The sequence below is a fragment of the Pelobates fuscus genome, chromosome 5, assembly GCF_036172605.1.
Source record: "Pelobates fuscus isolate aPelFus1 chromosome 5, aPelFus1.pri, whole genome shotgun sequence".
In the NCBI taxonomy this organism is placed as follows: Eukaryota; Metazoa; Chordata; class Amphibia; order Anura; family Pelobatidae; genus Pelobates; species Pelobates fuscus.
The window spans coordinates 241,981,645-242,003,872 of record NC_086321.1 but is presented as its reverse complement, the minus strand read 5'-3'; the positions used below and the strand labels follow the sequence as shown (position 1 = coordinate 242,003,872).

The 22,228-nt window shown below is 41.8% G+C and overlaps 1 long non-coding RNA gene across 1 annotated transcript in view; it reads right to left on the bottom strand.

Annotated features, from left to right (window-relative positions):
• LOC134612784 (uncharacterized) overlaps positions 1-22,228 on the bottom strand; it is a 915,097-nt gene that overhangs the window by 500,929 nt on the left and 391,940 nt on the right. The window contains exon 3 of the long non-coding RNA XR_010090954.1: positions 14,095-14,146. This is a non-coding gene — a long non-coding RNA (uncharacterized LOC134612784). The remainder of the gene's footprint in view (positions 1-14,094; positions 14,147-22,228) is intronic.

Below are 22,228 nucleotides of genomic sequence, written 5' to 3'. Positions count from 1 at the left end.
GTTTGTGTGCACATTTTGGCACGTGTATGCTCTTAAAAAGTGTGAGTAGTGCATACTTATATTATCAAATCCAAATAAAACAAGTGAAAGAAATCATAACATCAAGTGCATATAACTGGTGAATCAATTATAAAGACAATTAGTGGATTAAAACACTTGTCTACCATCCCTATAAAACAAGTTATGATGGTAATGCCATTATGCGATTGTGGATAACATCATATGACTGCGACGCCAGGATGTACCAGAAAGATAATGTCCAGGTACGTCCGCGGGTGTGCACAGACTTTGTATATTCCGAAGATTGACTTTACTTGGGAATTGGCCATCCCCTTTTGGAGGCACCCTAGTGGGGGTATCCCCTCATGTGCAATGTGTGCATTACATCTTTCTCTCAAAATAGTGAGTGTGTGTCTGTCTGTGTGTGTCTGTCAGTGTGAATGTGTGTGTGTCTGTCAGTGAATGTGTGTCTGTTGAGTGTGTACAAATTAGTGAGCGTGTGTATGTTAATAAATGTGTGTCTGTCAGTGAGTGTGTCTGTCAGTGTGTGTCAAAACAGTGAGTGTGTCTCTCAGTGAATATGTGTGTGTGTGTCTGTCAGTAATTTTGTATCAGTAAGTGTGTCAGTGTGTATCAAAACAGTGAGAGTGTGTCTGTAAGTGAGTGTGTGTGTGTGTCAGCTTTCTCTTGTGTGTAAATATATGTGTCAGTTTTTTTTCTGTGTTTAAATGTGTGTGTCACTGTCCTCTTTGTGTACATAGGCATGTGTATCCGTGTTCTCTGTCTGTAAGTGTTTGTCAGTGTTCTCTCAGTGTAAATTTGTATATGCCAGTGATCTCTATGTGTAACTGTGTGTGTCAGTATCCACTGTGTGTAAATGTGTGTGTCAGTGTACTCTGTGTGTAACAATGTGTGTGTGTGTGTGTGTGTCTGTCAGTAAGAGTGTGTGTCTGTCAGTGAATGTGTGTGTGTCTGTAAGTTTGTCTGTCAATGTATGCCAAATCAGTTAAGTGTGCCTGTTAGTGAGTGTTTGTCAGTTTCCTCTGTGTGTAAATATGTGTGTATATCAATGTCCTCTATCTGTAAGTGTGTTTGTCAATGCGTGTCAAGTCAGTGAGAGTGTGTCTGTCAGTGAGTGTGTCCTCTGTGTGTAAGTGTGTGACCTCTGTGTATAACTGTGTCAGTGTCCTTTGCGTGTGTGTGTCTTGTACCAGTGTCTGTGTGTGGCCAGTGTGTTGGTGGCTTCATTGCTATATCTCCATGTAAAACGATCCTGGTTATAGATGAAGAGGTGGAGTTGTTGCCATAGATACATTTGTAAAGGGGATTTAGTAAGATGACCACACCTACCTGGGGCACCCAAAAATAAATTTCTGCATCCAGGCATCTAAACAGGAGGGGGTTGTTGGCAGAGGGGCTACAAGATGAGGCACTATTAAATGTTCTACAGAAAAGAACATGAATGAGCAATGAGGAGGAAGAAACTATCATACCCACACCTATACCTACAGAGGACTGCCAATCTGCATTTGTGCTAGAAGATGGCATAACTGCTGATATAAGAGAGATGATTATGGGAAAGCTAGCAGTCCTTGACAAGAAAATACTACCAAGGACTGCTAGTCTTTATTGAAGGAGCAACTCTTATGTGTCTTTGTCTAGTCCTGCGGATTTAAACCACTTGCTATATGGCCTGTATGGCCTACACTATCTTGGAAGTAGAGACATCAAAAAAATGGGTCAAAGCAGTATCTATGATTTTTTTTTATTCTTTTATTTAACAAACACATTTAAATACACTGACATTTCCAATAAGCAATGAAATCATGATTACTGTTTAGTTTTTTTACTGCAGGTATCCTTTGTGATTCATGGATGTGATTTAAAGTAATTCACCTTAACACTTTTGCCACTTTTAAGCTCACCAATGTTTAAGAAATTCTCTTCCAACATTCTCTAATTCATAGTAAGTTTTATAAACTTCAAAAATGACAAGTAGAAATTGTTTACACAAATCAATTTAACTCTATATGATGATATAAAAACTAAATGTTCTCTTCTAAATGTAACTGCAGGTCATTGTTGCTCCAGACATGTTGGTTAATAATGTTATAAGGTTTGTTAATCCCTCAGGATAGGTCACTAAATATATTGCTTTTAAAACATTTCAGGTCGATCCAGCACTAATGCAGTTAATCCCTCTTTAACGTAAGAAGGAAACTGTTTGTGTTCACATTAAGGCTATTTTTGGAGGAGGGGTTTTCACACATTAGTTTGTAGTAATATTCACATTCCTGGCAGACAGCTTAATATAGTGGCAAATCCTACAGTACTGTTCTCCAAACAATTTAAATATTTACATAACATGATCATGATGCTAAATCTAAATTGTGATTTTCCAATTACTTCTAATTGATTTGAGTCAAAGTGAAACTTGTTTATTCCTTAACAGTCCACAAGGACAGTGCTGAGGGTTCCAAGTCCCTAAGCTATATTACATATCAGGTCAAAATCCCTATAGGCAATGGTATATATACTCCCCCCCCCCTCCCATCTTTACTAACAACAAATGAAATTATGGTATGTCTCAGCAATAGATGAAGTGTATCAAACTGACACCAAACTAGGGCTTACATATCCTTTTGCAATTCACATTTAAAAAAAAAAAAATGATCTGCACTTTGTGTAAATCCCAAGAATTTTAGTCATATGTAGTGACCTTAAACAGAGGAAAGAGGAAATAATCTGCCAATTCAGTTTTTCTTATAGTTTTCATATAAGAGTTAATCCCTTGATTATATGAATCATTATATGCGACTCCCAGTGTATGTTCCCAGTAGAGTGTTTGTTCAGTGTATATTCTCTGGCAGAGCCAAAGATACCATGTTATTGCCAGCTCAGCTGAGCACCCATGCAGCTGCACAGGCCAGTGGGAGATGTTTAGGTCTGCCCCTGTGGCACCTTGGGTCAAAGGTCAGAAGCGAGCACTCAGAAAGGTCTGTACCCGGGGACAACCAGGGAACCCACTGTACTACCAGTTAAGGTGAATGTCCCTCTCAATGCCAAAATGATAAGCAGGATGAGAGGCAACATTATTTGTCCGGGAGACATAACCACCTAGCAAAGCTAGTGGGTATGCGGCAGCCTCCCAGAGTCAAATGCCAGAGCTTAAAAAATGTTCAAACTGTGCTCGGGCACAGCAACAGCATTTCAGCCAATCAGGAGAGCCGTGCTGAGTGCGAGAATCCTGATTAACTCTGATTTTTAAAATGATATCATTGATGGAGGACTCCATATCTTTGTCTGCCACAGATTTAGTGGATGCTTCTCTTAGAGGCAGCCCTATCAATGTTAGAAAACTACATACGAGAGCTTTGCATGCCAGGGATCTATCCTCTCCATCGTCTGAGGAGGATATGGTCCCAGTTTTACGTAAAAAGAATAAAGAGAGGTGGCTGGTCTCTTCTGCCAGTTCCTAGCCTGAGGAAAATGTTTCTGCTTCTCCTTCCCCTAATACTCGTTTGAGTAAGCGAAAAATTAAAGGGACAGGATCCCAAAAGATGAATAGTGTGTTTCTCTCATTTGAGCGCCAGAAACATCTTCCAGATAAAAAGGCCAAATCTCATTGGATGTTAGATAGTCCTTCTCCTTCCTCTTCTAGAGCATTTGCTCATTCTTCCTCTCAAAGCTGTTCCAGTTCTAGACACGATTCTCCAGAAATAGACAGGGAATCTGAGGAAGTGGTATGTTCAACAGCTTCCACCAAGCAAGGAAACCTTAGCAACATTCAGATGGCTAGAGTGAGTCTCCTAGGATGGGTTATGGAGCACGATTCTAAGGTTAGAGATTTTGCCAAACCAGCATTTAGATCCCCCTTGGTTAAGTAGGATAACCTTCTCCTCAGGAACCACATTGGTATCCCGGACATCCAGGCTTTAAGGGCTCTTGAGGTAGATCCTGCTCTGTTATCTATCACAGGGAGCGGTATATATACAGATCCCACAGACCAGACTTTTCGTAATATACAATTCAAAATTGCTGATGCTGTGAGCCCACTATTACTGATGCTAGATAAAGCAGAAAAAAAAGGCATTGCTCAGAAACCTTCTGCTTAATCTCCGCTGGCGTCTAAGATGGCTTTATTGAAAGTGTTTGGCAGGGCAGTGCTAATTATTGGCCAATCCTTTAATTAAATTTCAAAGATTCGCAGAACCCACTGGCTCCATGCAGCAATAATGTTTGACCTAGCCCCTAAATCACATGAGGTCCCAAATTTGGAGGATTCTTACCTTTTCGGTCCCTCGTTCATTCAGGAGGTTAAAGGCCATTATTAGTCAAGGAGATTCTTTTCAGAGCTCAAAAACTCCTTACCTGGCTACAAGAAGCCCTTTTGGACAGGGGGTTGCCCCTACCGGGCTGCAGGAGCGTCCCGTGAAGCATCTCACCAGGCCCAGTACCACCACTACAGTGTAAAACACAAGCTCCCAGGTGGTGGCTGAGAAGCTCATTCGAGAGGTGGTCCAGCTTCCAAGAGAAAACCCATGCATTCAAGTAAGTGTGCCTCCTCACACGTCACTAAATTGGAAGGATTTCTTCAGACAAATGGGTTGTAAAGATTTTTCAAAAGGGGTTTACAACTCCCCCTTTTAAGGTTCCCAGTTTAGAGGTTTTCACCGACAGAGAGGTGAACCCAATGCTTAGATGCCTCCCTTTCCCTAGCTTTAAATCAAGGGACGATAGAGTTGGCAGACATGTCTATTACAGGATGGGTCAGTCCGTTGTTCCCAATCCCAAAATCAGAAGGTTCCTGGAGAACAGTTCTAAATGTGAGGCCTCTGAACACTTTCATCAAAAGAAAAAGGTTCAGAATGGAAGGTTTATCAGATCTTTCAGGCTTAGTACAGAAAAAAATTTCTGCATAAAGTTGGACCTAAAAGATGCCCTCCATTCAGTCCCTATAGCCAAGAAACACAGGCGTTTCCTCAGGTTTCGGTGAAAAGGAAAGATGTGGCAGTGGACTGTTATGGTGTTTGGCAAATCCAATGCACCATACACATTCTCCAGAATAATGAAATCAGTGATAGCCCATGTCAGACTAAAATATTACACGTGTCTGTACTATATAGTCAACATCCTGCTCATTGTCAGGATTACAAGTTGATCCAGCACGCAGAACTGTGTCACACCTAGGACTAAGGATACGTATAACCAGACCTTAGAATGGCCGGATTTAACACATCCAAGAATAGTCAAAATACTTGTCGAGGTCAGGAGCACAGAATCAGACACAACAGTGAGGGAAAGCCAAAAGTCAAAGATACCAAAATTCAAGGAAGTCAAAATGAAGCCAAAGTAAAATACCAGAAAATCAAGATCAGGAACGCACTTTCAGATTACCATCAGGATGAAACCATGACAGGGCAATGAGCAAAAGGAGAATTGGGTTTAAATATATATAATATATGTATAAATATGTGCACCAGGTCCTGAGACGATGGAAATTTTTAAAGTGGAGTAAAGTGTGCCATTTTGGAACGGTCAACTACCATGAGGATGGTTTTATACTCATTGGAACTAGGCAGTTCAACAATGAAATCCATCTATAAATGAGACCATGGGATACTGGGTATAGGAAGTGGCTGTAACTATCCACACGGAAGTTGATGAGGAACCTTCGAAACTGCACAGACAGAGCAGGCTTCTACATAATCTTTAATATCCCTCCTGAGTGACTCCCACAAAAATGACCTGGAAATGGCGGATACAGGTTTATTAATACCCGGATGCCCAGCGGTCACATTGTCATGGAATACCTTCAGCCCCTCTTTCCTGTCAGGCAATGTAATAAATAATTTATCTTGAGGTTTATTGCAAGGTGCCTGGGGCTGAGCCACCATGATAGCATGGAGCAAAGGGGATGACAGTGGATGCAATAATAAACTCAGGAGAAATAATAGGGGATGTCTCTTGTTCGAGATCCGATTCAATGTCAAATTGCCTAGACAAGGCGTCAGCTTTAACTGGGTCTTTAGGTAATAATGAAGTTAAAGAGAGACAAAAATAATGACCATCTAGCTTGCCTAGAAGACAGTCATTTGGCATCCCCAATATATGCCAGGTTCTTGTGATCAGTAATAATCAGGATGGGATCCTTGGAACCCTCCAAAAGATGTCCCCATTCTTTAATCGCTAGTATGATGGCTAACAGTTCTCTATTACCAATGTCATAGTTACGCTCGTCAGGAGACAACTTTCTGGAGAAGTAACTACAAGGATGCAAAGGGGCATCCTGACTCTCTCTCTGAGAAAGAACAGCCAGACCCCTGTCTCGGAGGCATCAACCTCAAGTAGGAAAGATTTAATTGTGTCAGGATGTCACTATGCGAACATTTGTTTAAGAAGCTCAATGAGCAAAAGGAGAATTAGGTTTAAATATTCCTCCTGTGGATCCAATTGGCTGTAACCAGCCTTTTACCCCAAAAGGAATTACAAGGTTTCCATATGCATGATTGTTGCTCAGCACAAACCCTCCTGTGGATTGGATTGGCCATGACCGGCCTTTGACCCCAAAAACAATTACCAGGTTTCCATGTGCATGATTGCTGCTCGGCACAACTTTTCCTGTCAGGATGGTAATGCTGCTCGGCACAACTTTTCCGGTCAGGATGGTAAATGCCATTAATCACATTTGAATGTGCAGATGAATATGTGATACTCATTCACCTAGATGGGGAACCCCTTGCTTCTCAGAGGGATTATCTTGCTTCCCTTTTACAAGACCTAGTGTAGTGAATTTACAAAAATCAGTCCTAATTCCCGCTCAAAGCATTCTCTTTCTTAGTTTTGTACTAAACACCAGGACTATGTCACTAGAAATCCCTCAAGACAAATGGGACAAATTATTGGTACATCTGACCTCATTTCTCAGGCACCAGAGTTTGTCCTTGAGAGAGCTGGCAAAGATTATTGGGAAATGAATAACTTTAACACCAGCCTATGACAATTCCCCTTTACTTTGCAGAAGAAGTCAGCTGTTTTTAGGGAATCGATTAAGACAGGGTGGCCATTGGGAATCAAAATTCTTTCTCCCCAAGAAGGTTAGAGAAGAGTTGAATTCTATTTGGGGGTTAGAAATCCCACTTCCTTGTCCCCTGTTAGAGCAGCCATTTGTAGTTACTCTTACATCAGATGCCTCAAATCACGGTTGGGGTGCATTTACAGCCCAAAACTCTATAAGAGGAATTTGGTCAGACCAAGAGAGACTCCTTCATATAAGCATATATCTTGGAGTTAATAGCAATAAAATTAGCTCTCCAGGGCCTATTTTCTTCTAAACCAATTACCGACGTTGGTAAAAGTCCAATCAGACAATAGGACAGCGGTGGCTTATATAAACCACAGAGGGGGCACAATATCAAGGGGTCTTTGTTTGTAGATGTGACAAGACCAATCTCGCCACATTGCATTGGAGGAGCCTGGTTGCCCGCCTGTTGCCTCTGGACTATGGCCCTGGAAATTGGGCCCTTTAAAAACAGTATTCGGCCATAACAGAGTGTATGTCACTCATTCTGGCCCTTTAAATACTGGTGGGGAAGGTTTGGCACTTTTTATATGGCACTTCGGATGCAGCCGAAGTGCCGAAGTCGTCAAAGTCGTCGAAGTGGCTGCCATTCGACAAAGGAACACGTGGTGGCGGCCATTTTAATTTAGTCGAACGCGGTCAGCGGTGTATGCTAAAGAATCTGTGGAACTAAAATCGGCTACGCAAATACACTAACATCACTGACCCTTACCGTCGCCTCCACTTCGACACTTTGGTTAAAGTCGAAGTACGTGCGACAATTCAAATATCCTGTTGCAATGTGCTATTTGCACGAACGGACCTGTTCGTGCATTTGAAAGGGCCATTTTTCTGCAGGAAATTGACCGACCGCACAGGACTTCTTTTTATCCACTGGAGGGATTGGTATGATTTTGAGAGTGTTTATGTTTAAAGTATGCTGAGTTTAAATATGTAATTTATGGAGATTGGAGGTATGGTTTTAAAGTTACAGGGTATGTGGAAAAACTGTATTTTTACTGTCTGTGATAATTATGTTAAACCATTGTGTAACGCAATTGTATCAAAGGCAGAGGGGAGGATTTTGTGTGTAAATGCTGGAAGTGTCTTCTGTAATGTACGTGTATGATTGGTTATTTTGTAACCTTTGGGGGGATTTACTGTATGCTGTTAGAGACTGGTTGCCAGGAGTGTAAGCTGATTGTCTGTTTTTGCTGTTCGTATGCTAGCAGCTATTCGAAAGGTTCCAGTTCGGGAGTTGGAGTGCTATTTTGTATCCAGTTCGGGAGTTTGGTGTTCTGCAGTAGCTGTGCCTGTGTCTCTGGAAGGGGAAGTTCTTCTAAACGGCGGTTTAACCCTTTTCTGCCTGGGGGTGACGTTACAGTAGACTCTAGATATTTGATCTCGGGCTTTAGCAAACGAAGTTCGGGTTTACGCAGAATACATTCCAGGAGAGGCGAACAAGCTCACAGATTCTCTCTCTCACCAGACTTTGTTTCTGGCAACGATTCAATTAAAGATTGCTCTATTCCAATGGATAAAAAGCAATTTTGGCCAGAGACAAGTAGATCTGTTTGCATCCCAAACGTCTGCACAAACTCCCAGATTTGTCTCCAGGATTTGGACAAAGGGAGCTTGGAAAATGGATGCACTATCTTTCCAATGGACAGATGTTTCAGTCCCTTATGCCGTTCCCTCTCCATCTTTACTGATTAAAGTGCTGAAGAAGATCCGCAGGGACAGGTTACAGAGTTTAGTTCTCGTTTACCCAGTATGGACCTCCAGACCCTGGTACCCCTTGATCCATCAATTAGTCAAGGGAACCAAGATCCTATTGAGCATGTCTGTGGACTGCTTTCAGGGAACCAGCAATCTTTTGCTCAAGCTTTCACAGCTGTGGATCGCAGCCCTGGTAGGCTGTTAACGCATCCACTTGTATCGGATCAGGTCCGGGACATCATTAATTCATCTTTAAGATGCAGAACTAGGGTAAGCTATAAAAGATGATTGAGGAATTCAAAGAATGGGAAGGTTCTTTTCTATCTACTTCTCAGGGATCTGATACCATTATATTGGCTTTAGAATTTCTTACCCTTAATTTCCATTCTGGTTTAGCAGTCAGTACCATTAAGACCTATGGATCGGTTTTAAATTTCCTTATCCCTAACCTTACTCAGGATGCCCCTGTATCTGAGATTACTAAAAGGGTTATCAGTCTGCCACCCATATACACCATGATACCAGGGCCGGACTGGGAAAAAAATTAGGCCCGGGCATTTTTCAATCAGAGCGGCCCCCTAAGAAGGGGGCAGGGCCAGAGAGGGTGTGTTTTGTCATCACTAATGACAAGCACGCCCCCTTTCAAAGTGAGCATGTTAGTTCAATGCGCAGAGCCCCGCTGAAGAGCTCTAGCATTAGAAAAAGGCCCTGTATTTGTTCTGCACAGCGCAAGCTAATTTAATAATATGCTTGTGCTGTGTTTGCTTTTAAATTGTCTCTGGTGTCTCCACAAGTGGGATACCAGAGGACAAAAGGGCCAGGAAAGTGTATGGTGCATGTGTTTGGAGCCTGCTTGTGGGATTGCATGTGTGTAGAGTGTGGTGTGGTATTGTGTAAATAGGTCAATTTAATTTGTGTTTGTGGTGTAATATGTGTAGCTATGGGCTGTAGAGAGTGTGTGTATAGGGGGCATAGTGTTATAGGGGATGTAGCGAGTGTGTGCATACGGGCTGTAGTGTGTGTGTATAGGTGACGTAGTGTGTGTAGGGGTTGTAGAGAGGGTGTGTTTAGAGAATGTTGTATGTGTTTGCTGACAAGGAATGTAGTGTGTGTGTAGGTGGTGCAGTGTGTGTGTGTGTAGGAAATCGAATGTGTAAAGGACCCAGAGTGTGTATAGGAGATTGTGTGTGTGTGTGTGTATAGAAGATTAAGAGTGCATATAGCGTAAGGGATCTAGCGTGTATCTGGAGCGTAATGTGTGTAGTGGTGCAGTGTGAGGGGTGCTGTGTGAGGTGAGGGCTGTGTCACATGCAGCCATATGCTGACCGGCGCTACATTTGCTCACCCTCACAGTGGAAAACGTATTCCAATTGATCACTATATCACCTGTATGACCACGCATGTGGTATATATGATTACATGTCCCTGTGGACTATCATACATTGGGAAGACCGACATGACGCTAAGAGACCGGATTCGGGGACACCGCTCGGCTATTACAACAGCTCATAGAGATCAAAGAACAGATAAACCAGTGGCCAAGCATTTTCTATCAGCTCAACATCATTTACCCACCCTCCGGTTCATAGCGATCGATCATGTCCCGATTCCACCCCGAGGAGGAGATAGATCTAAGCTCCTACTTCAACGGGAGGCGTATTGGATCCATCATTTAAATACCGTGACCCCAAAAGGACTAAACGAACATCTGGTCCTCTCAATGCTTCTCTAAAATAATCCTCGATGAACTTTTTTGACACTGGTTTGATTTAACTGGACATTTTTATGTCTAATTTCTCTCAGACGGTTTTGATGGATATTTTTCTCTAATTTCTTCTAAGCTCTTTTTATTAACTCAATCTTTACTTTATTTGATTGTTTTGATTATATTACTTGAGTTTTTATGTCCATCCTTCAACCGCAGAAACAGTAGTAGAGAATCAGTAAAATGATTCCGTATACTTTGAGTATATATAGTCTAATATGATTGACATAGCTATTGGAAAAAGAGATACCGAATGCTCCACCTGATGTTAGAACTATACTAGTATATATATATTGAACAAGGATATCGTGACCCTGATAACGGTTTTGAATAAGAACACATTAAAGTAATCCATAGGATATAAAATCAGATGATAGAAAAAACAGGAGAGCGATTTACCCTATATAATACCTAGCATATAGTACATGTTGTTTTAATTTATTTTATTTGATATTGGAGTCGATTGCCCCCAGATATAATCGTTAAAGGCAACTGTTTTTCATTGTTTTAGAGTGCTCACTATTTACACTATTCATAGATATCACTTTCACTTAGGCACTATGGTTTATTATGTAAGCTCAACCGAGCTATATCTGGCTGCAAAGTGACTCTTTTCCTCCATAAATGGTGTTCTCTCTGGGTGTGGGAGACCCGGGATTGTGTATCCAGTTGCTTAGCAACCCGGTCACATGTACATTTCTGCACATCACATGACAGCCTCTACATGGGCTCTTCACTTCCGGGTAGCTCTGTTTGTCAAATGCTGGATTTTTAGATCGTAAAACTGACACTGTTTGCTAGGTTGCTAAGGCAACCTAATCACATGCACGTAGCTGATTGCACTCTCCACGTGGCTCTTTCACTTCCGGGTTGTTCAGCCTGTTGCTAGTCTGACCGTCTAATTGGTAAGTGTTATCATACACATATGTATAAATTGTTTGTATTTGCAATGCCTCACTGTGATCTTGATAAAGACCCCAGCAGGGTCGAAACGTCGATTTGTTCTGCACATGTAATGTATTCTATTTGATACAGTAAATACTTTTTTTCACTGAAGAGAAGACCCAGAGTGCTCCCTTTATTTTTGTATTCTATATCTGGACACGGGATTGCACCTAGGCATTGTTTTGATCTATAGATAAATAGAGGAGGAGTGCCGTGCTTTCTTATTGTTATATATATATATATATATATTTGGACGTATTGTATGTGTGAGGGGCGCAGTGTGTGTCTATGTAAGAGGGGTGATGTGTGTGAGGGTGTTTTTATCTGCCGTCACATTCTAGGTTTCTAATTTTCTTTGTCTGTTAACTCACTGAGGGTTATTTTATATTATATATATATATATATATATATATATATATATATATAATATAAAATAACCCTCAGTGAGTTAACAGACAAAGAAAATATATGTGTGTATATATATATATATATATATATGCTAGATTCAAGATAAGGCCAGGGACTAATGAAAGTATTTAGAAAATTGGGCAGACTAGATGGGCCGAATAGTTCTTATCTGTTGTCACATTCTGTGTTTCTATGTAACTGCTTTAGTGCTTGCAGCTAAATACAGTCAACAGGCCTTCCATTCTTTTTTGATGATTTCCACTGGCTGGGTCAGCCATAAGGGTTGGAATAAAAATGGTTGAAAAACAAGATGGAAGAAAAAAAACCTTAACCATTTAATGTAAAATATGCGTTTTGATTGTTATTATAACTGGTTAATTGTCCAACTTCGAAATGGGCAGTTGTGCTTTCCAAGCTTTTTTTTTTTTTTTTTTAGAGACACCAGTTGGCCTGTAACTGTTTGGGAGTAAGAAGGTCAGTTATACTTGATCAACATTTCATTAGAGATGATGATGTTATCAGAGATAGAAATAAAACACTCAATATTATATTTAATTATATATCCTCCTAAGACCCAGCCCATTAGCTTGTGTCCTCTATACTGGACATTTTGTTCACATGCATCTCCTTTTATCATTTTGAGCTACTCTATCAATCCCTGCTGCATTGCAAAGGCTTTCCAGTGACATGTCATTGTCATGTGATAGGCTGGGATGCTGGGAACTTCCCAGGAGGATATATATATATATATATATATATATATATATATATACACACACAATACAATGTTAAACAAAAATCTGCACACCAGTCAAGCCATAAGAATTGCTTTTGCCACAGAAATCACAAATATGTAGTGATGTTAATATTGCAAAGGATTCTGGGCGGGCACATGCAAATTAGTTAACAAAGAATCACATTTTTGCCTCATTCCATTTTAAACATGGATTCCTTTGAGTCTGTGTTTGCTGTATACAACAGCTTTGAAACACAACTTACGAAAAGAAGCAAAGCTAGTGAAGTTGTGTTTTTTTGGTTTTGTTTTAGCTATACATATACGTGTGTGTGTGTACATTGCAGCTTTATAAAGTAATATATAAATGGTATTCTCAAAGACAAATAACAAATATATATATACATTTTCCTTAGTTCCCCTTTAAGCCAACTGCATATTTTTTGTGTAAAACCTTTTTTTCTGACATATCCAGCTACTAGTGAAAAGCCGATGATTAATCAGCCAACTCAAGCTAACCTCCAACTATTTTTTTTTTCTAACAGACTTTCCTTTCAAAGTCAGTCAAAGACTTGGACCTTTGTAGTTATGTGTAGTGTCCTGTATATTACTCTTAAACAGTTAGTAATCAAGTTTAGGGAGACCATTAGTGATAATGAAAAAGAAGAGCTAGAGATATCTAAAGGCTTTTAACTACTTTATATTTCCTCTGCTTCAAGAAACTGTTTTAAAAGCACCATGTAATTCCAGCAAGAGTCTGCACTGCAAAGCTCAAGGCCTCACATACTTACTACTTAGTCCTCTGGAAATGCCAGGAAGGCTTTGATTAGAAAGCACTTAAATGCACCTAATAGGAACACATGTCTAATAGATAAAAAAAAAAAACAACCAAAACAAAATGCAATAGTAAGCAAATATGCACAGGAAAAACTATAAAGAGTCATAATAGATACAATTGTATTTGCAAAAAAATATGTGTTTTTGTTAAAGCAGTATCTGAAATAATTGTCAATTGTCAAGACATAAGAAGAATATTTATATGGATATACAAATGAACACTGCAATTATCCCTGCAGTCAAACTCCCATTATTCTTGGGCAGAAACAATGGCTGTAGCATTCAAAATGTAGAATTCAGAATGTAAAAAAACACAATTAAAAAAAGAACAGAAAAACAATAATAATTACAAGAGTAAAAATGTTAGTTGTTCACTAGCTCTTGTGTTCCCTATGATATTGGTGGGTGTGCTTTGCAGGGTTACTAAGAATCTCTGATATTTAACTGTACACAGAGATTTGGACTAGTGTGAGTTTATTGTTTTGTCAAATTTCACACGATGAAGCAAAGAAAAATCAGGCCCCATGCATTACATTTCTGTGTGCTCCGTTTTTTGCTCGTTAGAAAACTAATTTTGACTTGTAAACAAATTAACTTAAATGATCATCATTTTATCACAATCCATACCTGATTAACGCTGGGGAGTTTTCTAAGGTGATTGGATTCAAGTTTCATCTGCCTATAAAATAAAAACAGCCAAATTATTATTTATGTTTTAACTTTTAAACTGTAGAGTAATATGAATATTACATTTTTCTTCCATTGAAATTTAGAATTTTTCCTGGCTAGAGACATAATGTAAGGATATGAAATTTAAAACAAAATTAATTTGCTTTTTCAAAATCAAACAAGACAAGGACAAGGCAAATCCAGCTCTAAGCTGTGCCCTTCAGTGCTCGGGAATTACAGACGCCAAGATGAGATCAACCTTTTAAGTGTTCCCTTGCAGACTGTTACAAAATCTGTCAACAATTAACCAAGCATTAAAGATATGCTCAGAGGGTCTCACAATTACACAGCAGCTTATTGGAAGCCATCAAGTTGTATGTCCTATACTGCAAAAGAAGACGCAGTCACGTTTCTTAGCCAGAAGTCCATTACAGTCCCCATTAGGAGAGTCTTGAACATGATAACATTTGAATTATTTAGCTGCCTTAAATCTTGTCAATCTGTGTTCTCTAATTATTTAGAAGCTGTATGAGGATGATGGAGAGATGTTGAGCTATAAGCAATTTAGTTACACTCTATGACGACCAATGAACCTATCGCAAATCTATTAATGTACGCTAATTAATTTATGTAACCTTGCAGGTAAACATAGTAGGACATACTTCTTGACATCAAATTACATTGCACTTAAAATAAAGAAAGATAACTTTACTGTTTCCTGCCTGAATCGACTTCATAGTTAGAACATAGAGGGCAGAAATTGATTAGGCACATTGAGAATCATAAAAGAGAGAGCAGTAAAAAGATTTCCTTTACCTCTAAGTAGCTCTCAGCAGAGAAATAATGGAACAGCGAAAGTGACAGTGTGCATTTTCAACCACACTTTCATTTAATAGCCGAGTTGCACTGTTTTTGCCTGATGTTCCAGCATCTCACAGTAAACAATGTATTTCACCCATTACAGAAATTCCTTAAAAAAAAAAAAAAAGCAGGTCCTAAAATAGGATTTTTATTCTTAGGCTGTTGCAGGAATAATTGCTCTTTTTAACAGTTTCATTTAAATTCTAATGATAATTCAAATTCGTATAGCATTTATTTTGTTCTCTTTTAGTCGCACACGTTAATATATATCTATTTTAAAATGTTTTCCCATTAACATATTTAATTTTTAAATGTAGATCTTTATTTAAAAGGACAGTCCACTCCTCAAACACAAAAAAAATAATAATTATTATTATTATTATTTTATTATTTATATAGCGCCAACAAATTCCGATAATAATTGCTTGGTAGGTATACCCTCAATTAAAACATTATATTAAAGCTATATCTAAAAACAGCTTGTAAAACCTGAAGATTTTACAAGTCCTCCCCTTCTGACCCCGCCCAGACTTTCTGTGGCTGTCCAATCACAGACTTCTTAATGCAGCTTAATAAGTCTTTGCACGGCAGGTGGGCAATTGCGGTCTCTTGAACTGGGTGGGTGCGTCCCATAGGCCAATCAGGCGGCCGCTAAGGCACTGTTTAAGCGGGGGTGCCAGCAGGAGCTTTATTGCTCTGCTCGTTTGGCCACCCCTCTATATTTGAATAATTCTACAAATGGTGCCGCACTTAAATTGCTGCTGACTTGCACCTGGTGTAAAACTGGTCCGGCGGCATCCACTTTAGCCTGCTCAGCCAGTATGTTTGTTTGTAAAAGTGTATTCCTGTCTATGACCATGTAAATTATGGGGGGACGCTGTTTGAAGTCTTGTTTGTGTTTATGGGAAGGCTGTGTACTCCTTGTTACCATATATGAGTGGGTTACTGTGTGTCTGAGGTTACTGCTTGTACATGCAAGGAGGGGTTACTGCATGTGAGGCTCCATAGTTAAATGCAAAGGCTTTTATTTAGTGAAAGTCTTCACAAAAAATTGGATCTAATGGCTTTCTCATTGACAGACACTAGAGGCATTCTGACTGACAAAATGGCAGTGTTAACATTTGTCAGACTGCAGGTGTTACGAACAGCACCAATCCTAGGCAAGCATGTGACTTGCCTCAGTGTGTGAAAGGGTTAAAAATCCCTATTTCTCTGGACTAGACCCAAAATAATAATAAATAATCCCCATTAAAACCATCCTCTAATGCCACCACCAAAGAAATTTATAAATATGGTGCTTTAAGTTATTCCACCAAATGTGATTTCAAAAAACTAAAACACAATTTTGCTAATATATATTTGAAGCCACATTATTATGATATATGTTTTTCAGTAATGTATTATGAACAAAACATTGTCATTCGTGAATATAAATATAAATGTTAAAAACAAATTTATATACACCTACAAATAGATGAAAATAAAAAGAATAAAATTAACAGAAAACCCTAATATTCACTATACTAGTATACTAGCAAAGTACCAGTATCTATGTCCCAAGAGAGCTTTTGGTTATACAAATTTAAATCCACTACAAATGTTATCTAGCTCACAAAATGTATTACACATTTCTCAAACTAGATAACAAAGTTTTTAGGTTTCATCAAGTATTACATATTCTTCTGGCCCCTCTCAGGATGGACAAAAGGGGTCAGGAATACCATTATTTTCAGGGGTAGTTAATGTATTTGAAAACCTGGCTACAAATGCACAATGTAATACACTGTATGTACAGGTGTTTCCTATTGTAACCAGATCAGATCTTTCATACATAGTGCCCCAAAACAGCATCTAAAATCAGTTCCAAAAGTTTTAAGTGAGTGACACTTTGTTGACCTTACAATACAGATTACAAACTGTTGTGTTGTCTTTTGTGCCTCTCTAACAGCTTATATGATAAGGGCCTAGTAGTAATAAAGATCACCGGACCTCAGAACTAAAGACTAGTTGAAAATATGTCTGAGCTATTTAGTTTACAAACAAGAAAGTAAAACATGCCTTAATTACTGTATTATTTCAGGATATATTCCAGTATACACAGTAATAATATTTTTGACAAAGAAACAATATATATGCACAACATTGCTTATGTATCTAAAATACACATGCTAACATAAATATCTCAGTTTTCATTGTCCAAAAAAGATTTCTAATCATTTGATAGCTTTGAGAAGATGCCATTGACATAAAATGGTTTTAAATAGTGTTGTCGCGAACCCGAAATTTTCGCAAATGTTCGCGAACCGGCGAACCGCGCGAACCGCCATTGACTTCAATGGGCAGGCGAATTTTAAAACCAACAGGGACTCTTTCTGGCCACAAAAGTGATGGAAAAGTTGTTTCAAGGGGACTAACACCTGGACTGTGGCATGCCGGAGGGGGATCCATGGCAAAACTCCCATGGAAAATTGCACAGTTGATGCAGAGTCTGCTTTTAATCCATAAAGGGCAGAAATCACCTAACATTAACACCTGTCCTCAAAGCCCTGCCCTGATACACACTGACACAGAGCAGAATAGAGACTGTTCCCCGTCCTCAGAGACACATGTCCTCAAAACCCCTGATACACACTGACACAGAGCAGAATAGGGACTGTTCCTCCTACATAGGGTCACTTGGCAGATATGGATTGACACCTGTCCTCAAAACCCCTGATACACACTGACACAGAGCAGAATAGGGACTGTTCCCCCTACATAGGGTCACTTGGCAGATATGGATTGACACCTGTCCTCAAAACCCCTGATACACACTGACACAGAGCAGAATAGAGACTGTTCCTTGTCCACAGAGACCATGATACACACTGACACAGAGCAGAATAGAGACTGTCCCCCCTTCATAGGGTCACTTGGCAGGTATGGATTGACACCTGTCCTCAAAGCCCCTGATACACACTGACACAGAGCAGAATAGAGACTGTTCCCTGTCCACAGAGACCATGATACACACTGACACAGAGCAGAATAGAGACTGTTCACCGTCCACAGAGACCATGATACACACTGACACAGAGCAGAATAGAGACTGTCCCCCCTACATAGGGTCACTTGGCAGGTATGGATTGACACCTGTCCTCAAAGCCCCTGATACACACTGACACAGAGCAGAATAGAGACTGTTCACCGTCCACAGAGACTATGATACACACTGACACAGAGCAGAATAGAGACTGTTCACCGTCCACAGAGACCATGATACACACTGACACAGAGCAGAATAGAGACTGTTCCCCGTCCACAGAGACCATGATACACACTGACACAGAGCAGAATAGGGACTGTTCCCCCTACATAGGGTCACTTGGCAGGTATGGATTGACACCTGTCCTCAAAGCCCCTGATACACACTGACACAGAGCAGAATAGAGACTGTTCCCTGTCCACAGAGTCCATGATACACACTGACACAGAGCAGAATAGAGACTGTTCCCCGTCCACAGAGACCATGATACACACTGACACAGAGCAGAATAGAGACTGTTCCCCGTCCACAGAGACCATGATACACACTGACACAGAGCAGAATAGGGACTGTTCCCCCTACATAGGGTCACTTGGCAGGTATGGATTGACACCTGTCCTCAAAGCCCCTGATACACACTGACACAGAGCAGAATAGAGACTGTTCCCTGTCCACAGAGTCCATGATACACACTGACACAGAGCAGAATAGAGACTGTTCCCCGTCCACAGAGACCATGATACACACTGACACAGAGCAGAATAGAGACTGTTCCCTGTCCACAGAGTCCATGATACACACTGACACAGAGCAGAATAGAGACTGTTCCCCGTCCACAGAGACCATGATACACAATGACACAGAGCAGAATAGAGACTGGTCCCCGTCCACAGAGACCATGATACACACTGACACAGAGCAGAATAGAGACTGTTCCCTGTCCACAGAGTCCATGATACACACTGACACAGAGCAGAATAGAGACTGTTCCCCGTCCACAGAGACCATGATACACACTGACACAGAGCAGAATAGAGACTGTTCCCCGTCTACAGAGACCATGATACACACTGACACAGAGCAGAATAGGGACTGTTACCCCTATATAGGGTCACTTGGCAGGTATGGATTGACACCTGTCCTCAAAGCCCATGATACACACTGGGGGGAGCTACTGTCCTCCCCAACCCCTGCACGGTGGGTGGGGGCCATAAATCACAATGGGGGGACCTACTGTCCTCCCCCCCTCGGCCCCCACCCCTGCGCGGTGGGTGGGGGCCATAAATCACAATGGGGGGGCCTACTTTCCTCCCCCCCGGCCCCCATCCCTGCGCGGTGGGTGGGGGGCATAAATCACAATGGAATGGACCTACTGATAGGAGTGGAGTATTGTTCATATCAGTTTATTACCTTCCGCGTCTCCTACCAGTGGACGTGTAAATGGCAGAGATTTTTAATTGTTGAATCACCTCCCCTTTTTAGGCCAAGGTGGGAAGATGCTTAGACCACTGGTATATTGGTGCCATCTTGGAGGATTTTTTGGGGGTTTGGTTTTTGAAGCCACAGTGCTGCACCAGTGGGCCTAAAAATTAGGCATGTACACATGCCTGAAAAATTTGGTATTGTTGCAGCTGCTGCTGTAGCAGCGGGCAGAAAAATTGATGTTTGTTTCACAGGCAGAAAGTGCCCTAAAACATGGCGGCTTGAACCCTAGTTGGTGGCGGATAAGTCACGCAAGTCAAACGTCATTCAGAGCTAAAATACAGCAGCGGGTGGACCATTTTTAGCCCAAGGCAGCTCATCTCATCAGGCCTTTTTTAATCGAATGTATCGCCCAGTGTCAGTCCCTTCGGGATCCATCCCTCATTCATCTTAATAAAGGTGAGGTAATCTAGACTTTTTTGACCTAGGCGACTTCTCTTCTCAGTGACAATACCTCCTGCTGCACTGAAGGTCCTTTCTGACAGGACACTTGAAGTGGGGCAGGCCAGAAGTTCTATCGCAAATTGGGATAGCTCAGGCCACAGGTCAAGCCTGCACACCCAGTAGTCAAGGGGTTCATCGCTCCTCAGAGTGTCGATATCTGCAGTTAAGGCGAGGTAGTCTGCTACCTGTCGTTCGAGTCGCTCTCTGAGGGTGGATCCCGAAGGGCTGTGGCGATGCATAGGACTTAAAAAGGTCTGCATGTCCTCCATCAACAACACGTCTTTAAAGCGTCCTGTCCTTGCCGGCGTGGTCGTGGGAGGAGGAGGAGGAGGATGACTTCCACCTCTCCCCCTGTTAGATTCCCGTTGTGCTGTGACATCACCCTTATACGCTGTGTAAAGCATACTTTTTAATTTATTTTGCAAATGCTGCATCCTTTCCGACTTGTTGTAATTGGGTAACATTTCCGCCACTTTCTGCTTATACCGGGGGTCTAGTAGCGTGGACACCCAGTACAGGTCGTTCTCCTTCAGCCTTTTTATACGAGGGTCCCTCAACAGGCAGGACAGCATGAAAGAACCCCATTTGCACAAGGTTGGATGCCGAGCTACTCATTTCCCGTTCCTCCTCCTCACTGATGTCATTGAAGGTATGTTCTTCCCCCCAGCCACGTACAACACCACGGGTACCAGATAGGTGACAACGAGCACCCTGGGATGCCTGTTGTGTTTGGTCTTGCTCCTCCTCCTCAAAGCTACAATCCTCCTCTGACTCCTCTTCCTCACAATCCTCTTCCAGCGTTGCCGCAGGTCCAGCAAGCGATGCTGATAAGGCTGTTTCTGGTGGTGATGGTGACCACAACTCTTCCTCTTCCTCTTCACGCTCATCTACAGCCTGATCCAGCACTCTTCGCAGGGCACGCTCCAGGAAGAAAACAAATGGTATGATGTCGCTGATGGTGCCTTCGTTGCGACTGACTAGGTTTGTCACCTCCTCAAAAGGACGCATGAGCCTACAGGCATTGCGCATGAGCGTCCAGTAACGTGGCAAAAAAATTCCCAGCTCCCCAGAGGCTGTCCTAGCACCCCGGTCATACAAATATTCATTAACAGCTTTTTCTTGTTGGAGCAGGCGGTCGAACATTAGGAGTGTTGAATTCCAACGTGTAGGGCTGTCGCAAATCAAGCGCCTCACTGGCATGTTGTTTCGCCGCTGGATATCGGCAAAGTGAGCCATGGCCGTGTAGGAACGCCTGAAATGGCCACACACCTTCCTGGCCTGCTTCAGGACGTCCTGTAAGCCTGTGTACTTATGCACAAAGCGTTGTACGATCAGATTACACACATGTGCCATGCACGGCACATGTGTCAACTTGCCCAACTTCAATGCCGCTATCAAATTTTTCCGTTGTCACACACCACTTTGCCGATATCCAGTTGCTGCGGAGTCAGCCACTTTTCCACCTGTGCGTTCAGGGCGGACAGGAGTGCTTGTCCGGTGTGACTCTCTGCTTTCAAGCAAGTCAAACCCAAGACGGCGTGACACTGCCGTATCCGGGATGTGGAATAGTACCTGGGGAGCTGGGGGGGTGCCGTTGATGTGGAGCAAGATGCAGCAGCACAAGAGGACTCAGCCGAGGAGGTTATGGAAGAGGATGGAGTAGGAGGAGTAGAGGAGGTGGCAGCAGGACTGCCTGCAATTCGTGGCGGTGTCACCAACTCCTCTGCAATGCCACGCATTCCTTGCTTGTCAGCCGTCAGCAGGTTTACCCAATGCGCAGTGTAGGTGATATACCTGCCCTGACCATGCTTTGCAGACCAGGTATCAGTGGTCAGATGGACCCTTGCCCCAACACTGTGTGCCAGACATGCCATGACTTCCTTTTGCACAATCGAGTACAAGTTGGGGATTGCCTTTTGTGAAAAGAAATTCCGTCCGGGTACCTTCCACTGCGGTGTCCCAATAGCTACAAATTTTTTGAACGCCTTAGACTCAACCAGATTGTATGGTAAAAGCTGGCGGGCTAATAGTTCGGACAAGCCAGCTGTTAGACGCTGGGCAAGGGGTGACTTGGTGACATTGGCTTCTTACGCTCAAACATGTCCTTGACAGACACATGACTGTGGGCAGATGAGCGGGAACTGAGACGGAGTGGCGGATGGTTGAGAGGGGGCAAGAAGGACAGCAGTGGTTGACGTGGCTGATGATGCTAGACCAGGAGGAGGATGGCGACTTAGAGTAGGCGTGCTGCTTGTACTCATGTGCTGATCCCATAGGCGT